We start from the raw sequence: 14,969 nt of genomic DNA, 5'->3' as shown, positions 1-14,969 counted from the left end.
ATGCAATTATGGGTTGAGGAGGCCTTACAAATAGATGTGAAAAAAAGAGAAGCGAAAAGCAAAGAGGAAAGGAAAGATATACCCATTTGAATGCAGAGTTCCAAAGAATAGCAAGGAGAGATAAGAAAGCCTTCCTCAGCAATCAGTGCAAAGAAATAGAGGAAAGCAATAGAATAGGAAAGACTAGAGATCTCTTTAAGAAAGTTAGAGATACCAAGGGAACATTTCATGCAAAAATGGGCTCAATAAAGGACAGAAATGGTATGGACCTAACAGAAGCAGAAGATATTAAGACGACGTGGCAAGAATACACAGAAGAACTATACCAAAAAGATCTTCATGCCCCAGATAATCAGGATGGTGTGATCACTCACCTAGAGCCAGACATCCTGGAATGTGAAGTCAAGTGGGCCTTAGGAAGCATCACTATGAACAAAGTGGAGGTGATGGAATTCCAGTTCAGCTATTTCAAATCCTGAAAGATGATGCTGTGAAAGTACTGCACTCAATATGCCAGCAAGTTTGGAAAACTCAGCAGTAGCCACAGGACTGGAAAAAGTTAGTCTTCATTCCAATCCCAAAGAAAGGCAATGCCAAAGAATGCTCAAACTACTGCACAGTTGCACTCATCTCACACGCTAGTAAAGTAATGCTCAAAATTCTCCAAGCCAGGCTTCAGCAATACGTGAAGTATGAACTTCCAGATGTTCAAGCTGGTTTTAGAAAAGGCAGAGGAACCAGAGATCAAATTGCCAACATCCGATGGATCATCAAAAAAGCAAGAGAGTTCCAGAAAAACATCTATTGCTGTTTTATTGACTATGCTGAAGCCTTTGACTGTGTGGATCACAATGAACTGTGGAAAATTCTTCAAGAGATGGGAATACAGACCACCTGACCTGCCTCTTGAGAAACCTATATGCAGGTCAGGAAGCAACAGTTAGAACTGGACATGGAACAACAGACTGGTTCCAAATAGGAAAAGGAGTACATCAACGCTGTATATTGTCACCTTGCTTATTTAACTTATATGCAGAGTGCATCATGAGAAACGATGGGCTGGAGGAAGCACAAGCTGGAATCAAGGTTGCCGGGAGAAATATCAATAACCTCAGATATGCAGATGACTCCACCTTTATGGCAGAAAGCAAAGAGGAACTAAAGAGCCTCTTGATGAAAGTGAAACAGGGGAGTCAAAAAAGTTGGCTTAAAGCTCAGCATTCAGAAAACGAAGATCATGGCATCTGGTCCCATCACTTCACGGCAAATAGATGGGGAAACAGTGGCTGACTTTATTTTGGGGGGCTCCAAAATCACTGCAGATGGTGATTGCAGCCATGAAATTAAAAGACGTTTACTCCTTGGAAGGAAAGTTATGACCAACCTAGACAGCATATTCAAAAGCAGAGACGTTACTTTGCCAACAAAGGTCCATCTAGTCAAGGCTATGGTTTTTCCAGTAGTCATGTATGGATGTGAGAGTTGGACTATAAAGAAAGCTGAGTGCTGAAGAATTGACACTTTTGAAGTGTGGTGTTGGAGAAGACTCTTGAGAGTCCCTTGGACTGCAAGGAGATCCAACCAGTCCATCCTAAAGGAAATCAGTCCTGGGTGTTCATTGGAAGGACTTATGTTAAAGCTGAAACTCCAATGTTTTGGCCATCTGATGCGAAGAGCTGACTCATTTGAAAAGACCCTGATGTTGAGAAAGATTGAAGGCAGGAGGAGAAGGGGATGACAGAGGATGAGATGGTTAGATGGCATCACCGACTCAATGGACATGAGTTTGGATAAACTCTGGGAATTGGTGATGGAGGCCTGGTGTTCTGCAGTTCATGGGGTCGCAAAGAGTCAGACACGACTGAGTGACTGAACTGAACTAAACCCAAAATATACAAAGAACTCATACAATGAACAATTTTTTTAATCCAGATTTTAAAATGGGCAGAAAATCTGAATAAGTGTTTTTCCAAAGAAGACATATAGATGACCAATAAGCATATAAAAAGATGTTCAACGTTACTAATCAGCGAAATACCAATCAAAACCTCACTGAGCTCTTACACATGTCAGAATGGTTATTTTCAAAAAGACAAGAAATAAGTTGTTGAGGATGTGGAGAAAAGGGAAGCCTAGTACAGTGTTAGTAGCAATGTAAATTGATGCAACTACTATGGAAAATGGTAGAGGTTCCTCAAAAAAAAAGAACTACCAGACAATCCAGCAAATTCCCTCTGGGGATTTATACAAAGAAAACAAAAACGCTAATTTGAAAAGATACATGCACCCCTAGCCAAGATACAGAAGCAACCTAAGTGCCCATCAATAGATGAATGGATAAAGAAGATGTGGTGTATATATATATATATACACATACACACAATAGAACACTAGTCAGCCATTAAAAAGAATGAAATCTTACCATTTGCAACAACATGAATGGATTTAGAGGGTATTGTGCTAAGCAAAATAACTGAGACAAATACTTTATTGATTTCACTTATATGTGAAATCTAAAAAAGCGAAACAAATGAACAAATATAAAACAGGAACAGAGTTATAAACAGAAAACAAACGTGGTTGCCAGAGAGGTGCAGGATAGAGGGAGGAGAGAAATAGATGAGGGAGATTAAGAAGTACAAGCTTCCAGCTGCAAAATAAATTAGCAAAGTATGAAATGTACAACGTGGGGAATTTAGTCAGTAACTATGTAATGTCTTTGTATGGTGACATTATCACTGGACTTGTGATCAGTTTGAAATATATAGAAATATCTAACCACTATGTTGTCCAAAAGGAATTAACATGTTGTAGGTCAATTATACATCAAAAACAAACTCAAGGAAAAAAAGATCACATTTTTTGTTTTGGGAGCAGGGCTTGGATGAGCAGTCAAAAGGTACAAACTTCCAGTTGTAAGATACCTACTAAGGATAAAATGTACAGGATAAATATACTTAACACATGAAACTTTTTCAGAGTAAATCCTGATTTCTCATTACAAGAAAAATTTTTTTCTTTTATATCTATGTGAGATGATGGATGTTCACTAAACGTGATAATAAATTTATTATGTTTATAAATCAAACCATTATGCTGTACACCTTAAAGATACAGTGCTGTATGTCAATTACATCTCAAAAAAAACGGAAGAAAGAACAGGTGGGGCTTTTTTGGGTGGTTGTTATTTTAACCATGTGCCTCTGATGGAACTACGTGTTCACAAATTGTTCGTGACTAAAGCTTGGGCTCAAACAAGACTCAGCTGGGTTGCTGATGAGACGGGGATGGGTCGTTGCTTCAATTAAAGCAGGTAAAGGTGTGGTAACCGCTTGGCTGGCTTTGCTCCATACGAGGACCTACCGATTCTTAGGTCTTAGACCCAGCAGAAATGCAATCCGCCTACCTTTTAGTAGACAACTACCTGGTACAAGTAGGGAAACCGAGACGAAGACAGGAGGTGACGTGCACCCACTTGGTCAAGAAGCCCATCTTCTGGGCAGCTGGAGCCCTTGCCCCGCGCTTCCCCAGCGGACGTCCCTCCCCTGTGCGCTGCGCCCCGGCGCCCCCGAGTGGAGGGAGAGCTAAGGAGGGAGAGCCGGGGGGTGGGGCGGGGCGCGGTGACAACGCAGAGCCGGGCCCGCCCCTGGCTCCTACCCCCGGAGCCCACAGCGCCCGCCCGCTCGCGGCCGCCCGGGAGCTCGTCCAGCCCCGCGCTCCGCTCGCCCGCGCCCGTCCGCCGGCCGCCTGCGCTCGCCCAACCGCCGCCCGCGCCCGTCCGCCGGCCCCCGCGGCTCCACGGCTCGGTAAGCGTCCTACTGGCCAGGGGTCCCCCTCGTGCTCACGGGGTTCCCTGCCCCCGCGCCGGGGCCCCAGCCATATCTGGGCAAAATATTCAGCTGTCGCCGCCGCAGCCGCCAAGAGGGACTGAGCGTGGCTCCCTCTATAAATAGCCGCCGCCTGGGGTTGCCTCTGGGGCTGGGGAGCCGGGTGTCTGGGTCCGGACCTGGGCGCTCGCGTCCCCTCCACTCGGCGCGCGTGGCCCCGGCTAGGGCGCCCTTCTCTCTGGACCCTGGCGCCGCATCTGTAAATGGGAGAAGGACCTGGGAGCTCCGGAGGACTGGGGTCATGGCGGGGCCAGCGCGCGGCGCCCCGGGCGCTCAGCGGGTACAGGTGCAGCCGAGCCGGCACTCAGGCGCAGCCTGGGTCCGGCTACCGAGGCAGTGCAGGTGGGAGTGGGGCGCCTACGCGCTCAGGTGGACTTGATACTTGGGGTCGCGCTGCTCCTGGTTGCGGCAGGAAAAGTTTCCCAAACTGCGGGAAAAGACAAGGTTTAAAGCCCCACGGTAACTCGCCTTTCGCTCGGAGGCGGAAAAAAGAGGGGGAGAGCCTGAAGGCAGAAGTCCCCCCACCCCCGCCCCGGGTATCGTCAACCCACTGGGTGGACTTGATAAGCCTCCTCCCTCTCTGGGCCTCGATTTCCCCATTTGTGGGGGCAGGGTTTGGTTCCGCCCTGGAGCTGGTGGCTGGGCCGAAAGCAGTAGGGCGCGCTCTTGACCTCCGGTTCTCCCCCCACCTGTTCACCAGCTCCAGGCCTGGGACCCTGGGGGGGCACAGACGCGCACATCCGGAGGGGCTGCAGAGACCAGCGACTCTGCCGCTCCCTCTGACTCGGATCATATACTAGACCTAGTAGGACCCTCGGAAAGCCGGGCCATATACACCCAGGAAGCACGCTCCACGGTAATTATGGGCATCTCTGGCTGGGTGGCAGCCATCACCTTGGCAAAGGAGCTTGTGAGTCAAACAGCCATAGACCCAGTGAACTGGGCAGGGCTAGAGGCTCCAGTCCCGCTGCTCTCTGCCCTCTGTTTTCACATCTGTATGAAGCTTATGATGCTGCCTCGGAGCCCTACACACACCTCCTCCCCCTCCCCATCTCTTCTGGCCTTGACCTTGGCCCTCTCAGACCCTTGGAGATGACCTGGTCTAAGCTTTTCCTTGTCCGAATCACAAAACCAGACCCTAACCCAGGTTCTAGGCACTCCGCGGGGGCACCTGGAAACCTCCCATTTTCCCCCAGTGATGACAACCATTTTGTTTCTGGGGAAGGGAGGCAGGGCCCCCTGCTCAAGGTCACACACTACTGGGCGTGCCAGACAGTCTCCACCAGCCTTTCTCACTCTTTTCTCACACTTGCTTCTCAGGCAGGCCTTGGGGATCCACGAGCACCCCACCAATGCTCCCCTTTCCTTGGTCTGCTATTGTTTAGGACTTTCTCTTACTCAGACAACAGCACCCTCATCTGGAAGTTTCATTTTTGTTTCTCCTTTACTTTGGATTTTTTTTTTTTCTAAAGCCATCTTAAAGCCTCACAGATAGAATGAAGAAGAAATGGAGACAAATAGTAAGGTTCTCCTCAATTGCAGCAACGCATCAAGTAGGCAGAGAGTGAGAGCAAAGAGTGCTATCACTCTGATGTGTTAATTCTATTTAATGAACCAGCCTTGCAGATCCACCATTTAGAAGATGTTGACTCCTGAGTTTAAGTGGAAAGCCTGTGTTGTCTAAAAATAGTCTCTGCCCCACCTTATCAGGGTCTCACACTTTCTCCCTTCTCTGGGGTTGGGCTGCTTCCTGCTGCTCAGCAAAAAGCACAACTAGGAGTGTAGGTAGTGGCAGCTGTGAGTAACAGGCTGACCTGGATGTTAGGACACCCTGCCTGCCACTGACTTAGAGTGACCTTGAGCAAGTGGGTATGATGTCTCCACTGGATTCAGAGTTTCCCTGGAAGATTTTCTCTCATGAGAAAAATGAAGTGCCAGGGATAAAATTCAGGGGAACCCACTCTGTGAAGAGGAAGGAAAGAGCAAGGCGAAACTGACTCCCAAGAGCCAAGGGAGGAGAGAGATTGGCAGTGCCAGTTGGTGCAGAGAGACAGGATGAGGGCTGGGAAAGGGCCACCATGATTGGCAGGCATCGAGGGTGACTTTGGCCAGGGCATTGCTGAGGGTTCAAAAACGGGATCTGCCACTGCTTTACTGAAGCCAATGGCCCAATCTGTCTGAGCCCATTTCCTTCTCCATATAATGGGGATAATAAGAGCATCCATTTCACATGAGTTTCTGTGGGGATTGGTGTCTGGGGGATGATGTAGGGAAAGCCCCTGGTCCTGTGCTTGGTACCTGCGATGCTGTTAATGCTGGTGAGAGGAGGAAGATTCTAATGGGAGCTGAGGGTGTGGAGACAGAGCCCACAGATCTTCTAAAAGCTTGGAGGAGAAGGCAGTAGGAGCTGACAGGAGGGGTTTCCAGGCTGAGGAGTGTGAGAAGAGGCTGAGCCAGACCATAGACCCCGGAGTGGGGAAGAGGGAGAGGAGAGCGTCTGAGGGACTGTGCACAGGAGACTGAGGGCCTTCCTTCACCACCTGCTGAATGTCACAGGCTCTCAAACATCGCATTCCTCTAGATTCGGGCTGAGCGAAGAAAGGGTAAAATGAAGCCAGTCCTGGCTCAAAACCTGGTGTCCCCTTGGGAGACTTTAGTATCTGCGAAGGGGGGGTGGTGATGGGCCATGAAGGGTCGTTTGATGCTGCCAGAGGCCTTGTGACCTTGGCTGGCTTATTTCTGAAATGACATCATCTATTGATGACTCCTGCTGAGCCCAGTCGTAATGGCCTTTTCCAGGCAATGTTTTGATTTTTCGGTCGTACTAATGGGCCAGCCAGGCTGCCAACATTTCTAAAGAGGCCATTTCACTTTTTGCTTAAAGCCAGAACACCAAGTGATCAATTATTTGGCCACTAGGAGCTATTACCAGTTTAAAGCCACAAATGGTCTGTATGGAATAACATGAATCACATGGCAGGACTGGGGAACCATTTCCCGTTTCTTGTTTTGTTGTGTAAAATCCTCCTTTGATTAATCACAATAAGACCAGACGCTCTGCTTTTAACAATAGGAAAGAGTGAGCTCACTGAAGTCAACCTAGGACAGCCTGGGAGTTTTTCTTCAATGTTAGGATGTGCTGGATCCAGATCATTTCTCATCTGAGAAACTAAACAAGCTCAAGCATTTCTTTCGTTTCTCCTTTTCTTACATCCTTTTGTTCTCCTCTTGGAGAAAAACAGATCTGTCTCTGTCTTGGCTCTTCTCAGGGCCCCAACCCTGGCCCCGACTCACTCTGGGGCTTCTAGAGAGGTCCATTTCTGGAAGATGCTTCTAGTGGGTGATGAGCAGAAGGGCCTTGAGCCTCACTCAGCCGTCCTGGACTCATCTCTGCCTTCTCTTGAATCTTAGTGCCACTCTCCACCTTGCTCCTTTTCACCCCATACCCTCCTCCTGTCCTATTCACTCCCAGGGCTCCTACCACCCACTCAGCACTCAAACTCCCAAATTCATGTGCCCAGCCTGGACCATTCGTCTCACCTCTAGGCATCTATGACTCCAGCCATTGGACAAAGCCAGAGGGTGTCCCAAATGCACTGCACACCCAACAGGCCTGACTCAGCCTCAGCACCCAGTCTTCTTCCTGTGTTCCCACCTCTTGGTTAACAGTAACGTCGTTCGCCCAGGCTCTGAGCCAGAAACCTCCCTACCTTTCATCACCCCATTCATTTGGTCAACAGTCCTGTCAGTCTACCTTACTTAGTATCTCTTCTTTTCACGTCTGTCCCCATAATCACTACCCCAGTCGAATACTTTGCCATCTCTCCCCTGAGCGAATGTCAGAGCCTTTTAAGAGTCTTTCTGCCCCAGTGTTTTCTTCTCGTGCTATTGTGAAAAGATCTTTGTATTAATAAAACGTAGCTTAGACAGTGTTATTCCTCTCCATTTAGGGACTCCCCACTTCCTGCCAGATTCCTTGGCATTGATCACCAGGACTATCAAAGATCTGACTCCAAGCTGCTACTCCAAAGCCATCTCCTGACACTCCTCCCAGTTCTCTGCACCTTCTGGTCATGGTGCAAACATATGTGACTTGCTGCCTTTGCCCCTGCGGTTCCTTCTGCATGGAATGCTGTCCTCTTCCTCATCTGCGTGGCAAACTTGGGCTGTTCATTCGCTAAGTCGCTTCTGACTCTTTGCCATCCCACGAACTCCAGCAAGCTAGGTTTCCCTGTCCTTCACCATCTCCCAGAGTTTGCTCAAACTCATGTCCATTGAGTCGGTGATGCTGTCCAGCCATTTCACCCTCTGTCACCCCCGTCTCCTCTTGCCCACAATCTTTCCCAGCAAACTTGTTGCTTCACCTGTGCTCCCACAGCCCCAGCTATGGTGAGTTCTAAGTGTAATCAGCTACTTTCATCCTTATCTCTGACCAGATTGATAGGTCCTTGAAGGCAAAAGTTTATGGCTCATTTATTTCCGCTTCCCCAGTGTCGAACTCAGAGCTCAACCCTGGGCAGAGTGCGAGTGTTTTATGTTTTAATCGATGGCAGATCACTGAATGAGTGAATATGTAAAAGAATAAGCAAATGAAAGTCCTGTGTAACCGTGACGATTACACAACAACAGTTACGTGATTCCCCATCCCACCACCATGTCGGCTCCCTGAGGGCAGAAACCACACCTGTTCTGCTCCCCACCAACCCTGCAACCTCTTTCAGCCTTCTCACAGTAAATGGAATGAACCCATGATCTCACTGGAAACTCACAGTAATCCTGGAAAGGGAGGAAGGGCTGGTATAATGACCCCTTTTTGTAGATAGCCCAGTGAACCCCAATAGGAATCATTCCAGGTAATCCAGTGGGGGTGTGCTCTCCCTGGAGAAAACCCAAGTGCTCTCCAGGGTTTAGTAAACTTGAGAAATCGGGGTCCTTATGTTCTGCACTAGTGCGTCTCTAGCATTAGAATCTCTTCAGTTCAGTTCAGTTCAGTCTCTCAGTCGTGTCCGACTCTTTGCGACCCCATGAATCGCAGCACGCCAGGCCTCCCTGTCCATCACCAACTCCCGGAGTTCACTCAGACTCACGTCCATTGAGTCAGTGATGCCATCCAGCCATCTCATCCTCTGTCGTCCCCTTCTCCTCCTGCCCCCAATCCCTCCCAGCATCAGAGTCTTTTCCAATGAGTCAACTCTTCGCAAGAGGTAGCAAAAGTACTGGAGTTTCAGCTTTAGCATCATTCCCTCCAAAGAAATCCCAGGGTTGATCTCCTTCAGAATGGACTGGTTGGATCTCCTTGCAGTCTAAGGGACTCTCAAGAGTCTTCTCCAACACCACAGTTCAAAAGCATCAATTCTTCGGAGCTCAGCCTTCTTCACAGTCCAACTCTCACATCCATACATGACCACAGGAAAAACCATAGCCTTGACTAGATGGACCTTTGTTGGCAAAGTAATATCTCTGCTTTTGAATATGCTATCTAGGTTGGTGATAACTTTTCTTCCAAGGAGTAAGCGTCTTTTAATTTCATGGCTGCAGTCACCATCTGCAGTGATTTTGGAGCCCCCCAAAATAAAGTCTGACACTTAGGATGTTGTTAATGCAGATTCTACCTCAGTAGGCCCAGGAGGAGGCCTGAGACTCTAAGTTTCTAATAAGCTTCTTAAATAATAATCTTAATGATTCCTAATAAGGACTAATGCACATTCCATAATGTGAGGGTCGTCCTGCATACTCTGACAATGAAACCTTGGGCACCAAGGTGCCCATGACTTCTCTCAGTTTTCCCTTGGTGATTGCATTTTTTTGTTGTTTGGTTGCTAAGTTGTGTCAGACTCTTTGCAACCCCATGGACTGCAGCATGCCAGACCTCCCTGTCTTTCACAATCTTCCAGAGTTCGTTCAAACCCTTGTCCATTGATTTGGTGATACTATTCAACCATCTCATTCTCTGATGCCCTCTTCTCCTGCCCTCAATCTTTCTCAGCATCAGGGTCTTTTCCAATGAGTCAGCCCTTTGCATCTGGTGGCTAAAGTATTGGCACTTCAGCATCAGTCCTTCCAATGAATATTCAGGACTGATTTCCTTTAGGATTGACTGGTTTGACCTCCTTGCTGCCCAAGGGACTCTCAAGCATCTTCTCCAACACCACAATTCAAAGGCATCAATTCTGGAGAAGGAAATGGCAACCCACCCCAGTACTCTTGCCTGGAAAATCCCACGGATGGAAGAGCCTGGTAGGCTACAGTCCGTGGGGTCGCAAAGAGTCAGACACCTTATAGGGGCATTGGATTTTAAGGCAGTAGAGGCTCAGCAGCCAGCCTGACTGTCATTGTTTCTACTTCCTCTATGTCCAGCGACATCCACCTCCAAATGTGAGCCTTTGTGTATATCTGCTTAAATATAAATAAAATAAAATAAAAAAAACAAAGGCATCAATTCTTGGGTCAAAGGCATCAGCTTTCTGTATGGTCCAACTTGATGGGCCATTGCATTAAGAGAGTGCTTTTATTAAAATCTACAAATGAATTAATTTAAACTTTGACTCCGAATCAAAAATCCAGGGCTCTTCCTGTTTTGTTTGGTTGGTTGGTTTTGTTTTTGTCACATAGGGGGCGTGAGGGGCATGACAAGGCCAGGGCGTGTGGTATGCAGTGGGGCATGTGGGAAGCCCAGCTAATTCGATGTTCAGGGGGCGGAGACTGGCAAGGGGGCAGGGGATTGGGGAAGGGCCTTGTGGCCAGGTGGCTGGGGCACATGGTGGGGTCACGTGTCCTGAGCACACTGGCAGGGAAAAAGCCCCAGGAATGGCAGGCTGCTGGAAGGGTCAGGCCTGCAGCTGCGGGTTATTTCCACCTTCTATCTTCCTGCCTTCTCCTTTCCTCTTCAGAGAAATTTAGATTCAGAAATGACTTTTATGTCAAGCTGCCTAGTTCCTGGTGAGCCTAGATTCTCCCCTGAGTGCCAGAACTCCAGGCTCCTGTGTCTGATTGGGTTTTCTCAGTGCACATCGCTTACACGTTTGCTATCCATGAATCCAGCGTGAGCACCTGGCCCATGCAGGGGTGGGAACCCGACTCCTGCCTCAGAACCAGTAAAAGACAAGAAAGAGAGGAGCCAGGAAGGCGGAATTCCTCCTCGCAAATCCAGGAAGACTTAAAAAGTCAGAATGAAAGGCAGCATTGAGTACATTTGTTTATGGTTTTTCTATTGCATTTCACTTACACCATTAAAAGGCTATGAGATTGCTTAAAGTAAACCCACAGCAGCCACATAATTGGTAAAAACAGAAGAAAGGGAGAGAGGAGGGGAGATGGCAGAAAACTTGAAATTTAGGATCATGAAATTCTGAGAATCTGGTGGGAGTCATGGACCCTGGCTCCAGAAAAATGAATATACCCATGCACACAACAGTTTGCATGTCATTTCTGTGGATGCATGGGTCACTCTGAAGGCCTTTCACAATGCACAGCACAGAGTAAGGAGAGGAGTTACTTCATGTCCTAGCTGAAGATGGACATTCCAATCAGCTCTGAGATAAATCATGATGGCCAAAGGGGAAAGGGAGAAGAGATGAATTAGGGGCCACGTCATGTCTGACTGAAAAACACCAGTCCTTCAGGAGAAAGAAATGTTTTCTTAGCCCTGGTTCTGAGTCTTGGGAGGTAGCTTTGCATAGTGGTTATAGACATACCTTCCTGGATTCAAATCTAAGTTCTGTCAGTTACTGGCTGTGTAAACTCGGGTAACTGCTAACCCCGTGTGCCTGTTTCCCTATCTATAATGTAGGGTTACTGTGGGGATCTCAGTTCACACATGATTGAAGTGGGGTTGTTGTGGGGACTCAGTTATTATAGGCAAAATGCTTAAGCCAGCATCTGGAACATTATTCATATTAGAAAATTATGTGCTCTTATGAGAGCACATGAGAGTATGTGAGTACTCTAATGAGAGTATGTGCTCTTATGAGAAGGCGGCGTGGAGCAGTGGTGATGAGTACAGGTTGCCTGTCTGGATTCAAGTCCTGGCTCTGCTACTTATGAGCCTTGTTACCTAGGCCACTTTAGTAGGTTAGGTACTGTCCCCTGAAAAGTCATGTTAATCCAGAACCTCAGAAGGTGACCTTCTTCGGAAATAGAGCCTTTGCATATGTAATGAGTTAAGATGAGGTCATGCTGGGTTGGGGAGGGCCCTAACTGCAATGACTGGGGTCTTTATGAGACATAGAGTGGACTGACCCAGCGAAGAAGGCTGTGTGACCACGGAGGCAGAAACTGGAGGGATGAAGGTACAAGCTAGGGAATGCCCAAGGCTGCTGGTCATCACCAGACGCTAGAGGAACATGGAGCAGAGTCTCCCTGGGAGCCTCCGGAGGGAGCCAACCCTGCCCATGTCTCAATTTCCAGTTTCTGGCCTTCTGAACTGCAGCAGGGTGAATTTCTGGAGTTCAAAGCCATCCAGTTTGTGGTTATTTGTTATGGCAGCCCCAGGAAACTGCTGCAGTCAGATTACTGCTTTTCCATTTCTTCAACGAAAATGGGAGTTAAAAAGTACCTACTTCACAGACTTAATTAGGATTGCATGAGATAATCCACATAAAGGGTTTGGCACTGTGCCAAGCTTGTGGTACATATAGAATAATGCTTGTAATTAGAAGGTACCTTGACATAACAGGCAATGGTAGCCTCAAGGATGGTGTTAGTAGCATCCTATTGTACATCTGCACTATAATTCATTTGCCCTATTGATGACTTTTTATGTGGTTTCCAATTTGGGGATAATATAGATAATAACCAGATTCTCTGGTTATTCTGATTATTCTCTGCCTCACATGGTGAAGAATTGGCCTGCTATACAGGAGACCCAGGTTCACTCTCTGGGTCAGGAAGATCCTCTGGAGAAGTAAAAGGCAACCCACCCCAGTATTCTTGCCTGGAGAATCCCCATGGACAGAGAAGCCTGGCAAGCTACAGTCCATGAGGTCACAAAGAGTCAGACACAGCTGAGTGACTGACACTTTCAGATAATAACCAGATAATTTGTATGTATATCTTTGTACAATTCAGTGATTCCACTAGCAGAATAAATTCCTAGAAGTGGAATTGCTGTGTTAAAGCCTGTATGCATTTGGGTAGATGTGGCTTAATCCGTCCTGAGAGACAGTGTACCAAAGCATCCTTCTATTCTGTGTGAGAATGTTGATCTCCACATCTTGTGAACACCAGGGATTCTCACTAAATCTAACTCATCCTTTAGATATAACTCAAATGGTCCCAAATTATGAAGTCTTCCCTATTCGTCTTACTTTCAACCAGAATTTGTGTCTTCCTTCCCTGTTTCCCTGGAGTCATTTATGCATCAGTGTCTCCATCCCTCCCTTTCTCCAGCCTTCCCTTTTTCTTTCCTCTGCTCTCTCCATTCTTTCCTCCACCCATCTACCCATCACCCAACATTCAAGGCACTTCTTATCTTTGTTGATCTGATAGAGGAAAACTGATGTCTCATTTCTCGATTTACTTTTCTCTTATTATGGGTGGATTTCATTCTTTGCTCATAGGTTTATTAGCCATTTCTGTTTCTTTTTATGTGAATTGCCTGTTTTTTCCCCTCTTCCCTTATTTTTGCTGGGCTTTTTTTTTTTTTTTTTTTACAATTTAGGAACTCTTGTCTATTAAAAAAGTTAGCCCTTATTCAGTGTACAACAAGTATTTTCCCCCCACAGCTTGCCTTTTGGCATTCCCCATGCTACTTTTTCATCTTGACTTTTTAGAAAATACAAAAATGTGCTTCATAAAGCTGTACGTCTGTTAACTGCTGCTGTAAGGCAAGGTGACAAGGTTCACAGGTGTGAAATGGAGAGTGAGAGTAGGAGTGAGTTCGCAAGCTTTTCTACAAGCCAACTTTTAATTCCACCAAGGCTTTTGTTTTATGGCTACCAATGCCAGTAATAATGCCAGGCATTCATTCATTCACTTATTCAACAAACCTGATTTCAGCCCCTGAGAGAGGCAGGACACTGTGATGGACCATGGGAGACAAGGATGTTTCTTCAAGTAGCTTTCAGGCTTAAGGTAGATGGGGTACAATAACATGATGCTTCTGATGGCAGAACCCTGATGGCCCCTTCCCTTGGTGTCAGCTATTTAGCTTGCTAGTACCCTTTCAGCTGATATGGAGAAAGACGTCATGGGTTAGGGTTAGGGCACGAGGCTGGTGAGAGATTGTGGTGGCCTGAGGCAGGGCAGTTTCAGAGAGGTAGGAGGAAGGAACTACAGTGTGGAGTATGGCAGGATTTGCAGGGCAGGTGGACCGGCCAGCTGGGACAGGGCAGTGGGTTCAGCGTCTTTCTGAAACACTGTTGCTTACAATGACTCATGCAGTGGCTCAGACACAGTGATGACCTCAGGAGGTGCAGAACGATGGTACACACACACATACACGCACTTTGCTAATTTAAACCTGTTGACCACTCTGACGTTTGGACCTTTGAGGCTCCATGTGAACTGGGATCTGGCTCATAGCCACTGCAGAGAGTGATGGAGTCAAATGCTGTGTTTTGTTGCCCTGCTTTTTTTCAGAAGGCCCCTTGTGAGTAAGAGAATGAGATCAGCCAGGGAGAATAAGGCAAACAAACCAGAAAACAAGTCTTTCAAAGAGAACTGATCATCTCTGAGTCCCCATGTTCTCTACTCAGTGGCCCCAAACATATCTTTCATAACAGAACCAGGTCTTGAGGGGCCTTATAATCTCATCTTGTCAATTCCCCAAACCCGCCATCAGTCAAGATGTCAGCCCTCCCTGGAAAACTGCGTTTAGGGCTCTAGGCTTTCTGCTCACATGCCTGGCATAACAAGCGCTCACCACCTCCTGAATCAGCCCAGCTCCTCCTCGGGCATTTTTTATTTTTAGACAGTTTCTTGTGCTGATTAGAAATCCACGCCCTGGTCACCTCAGTTTTAAATCTCTGTCTCCTGAGCGCTGAGATCCATAGACCACTTTTGTTCCTTCCTCCGCAGGTCAGTCCATTAGAAGTTTGCTGAGTGCGACCATGTTCCCTCTGTCCTTCAGCTGTTCTTCATACA

The 14,969-nt window shown here is 47.3% G+C and overlaps 1 protein-coding gene across 3 annotated transcripts in view; it reads left to right on the top strand.

Moving 5' to 3' along the window:
• Window positions 1-3,252: 3,252 nt before the first annotated feature.
• The window catches only part of TMOD1 (tropomodulin 1), a 90,933-nt gene continuing 79,216 nt past the window's right edge, over window positions 3,253-14,969 (top strand). For 2 of the 3 annotated variants that reach the window (XM_004004235.5, XM_012120639.4), the window contains exon 1: window positions 3,686-3,806. The gene's annotated coding sequence lies outside the window, so the exon portion shown is untranslated. Of the gene's footprint in view, window positions 3,314-3,685; window positions 3,807-14,969 lie in introns of those variants that run through there. The other variant, XM_042243218.1, reaches the window with a different exon arrangement.

The sequence above is a fragment of the Ovis aries genome, chromosome 2 (assembly GCF_016772045.2).
Source record: "Ovis aries strain OAR_USU_Benz2616 breed Rambouillet chromosome 2, ARS-UI_Ramb_v3.0, whole genome shotgun sequence".
Lineage (NCBI taxonomy): Eukaryota > Metazoa > Chordata > Mammalia > Artiodactyla > Bovidae > Ovis > Ovis aries.
The sequence above is the reverse complement of the archived record's forward strand: the minus strand, read 5'-3'. Positions and strand labels throughout refer to the sequence as shown.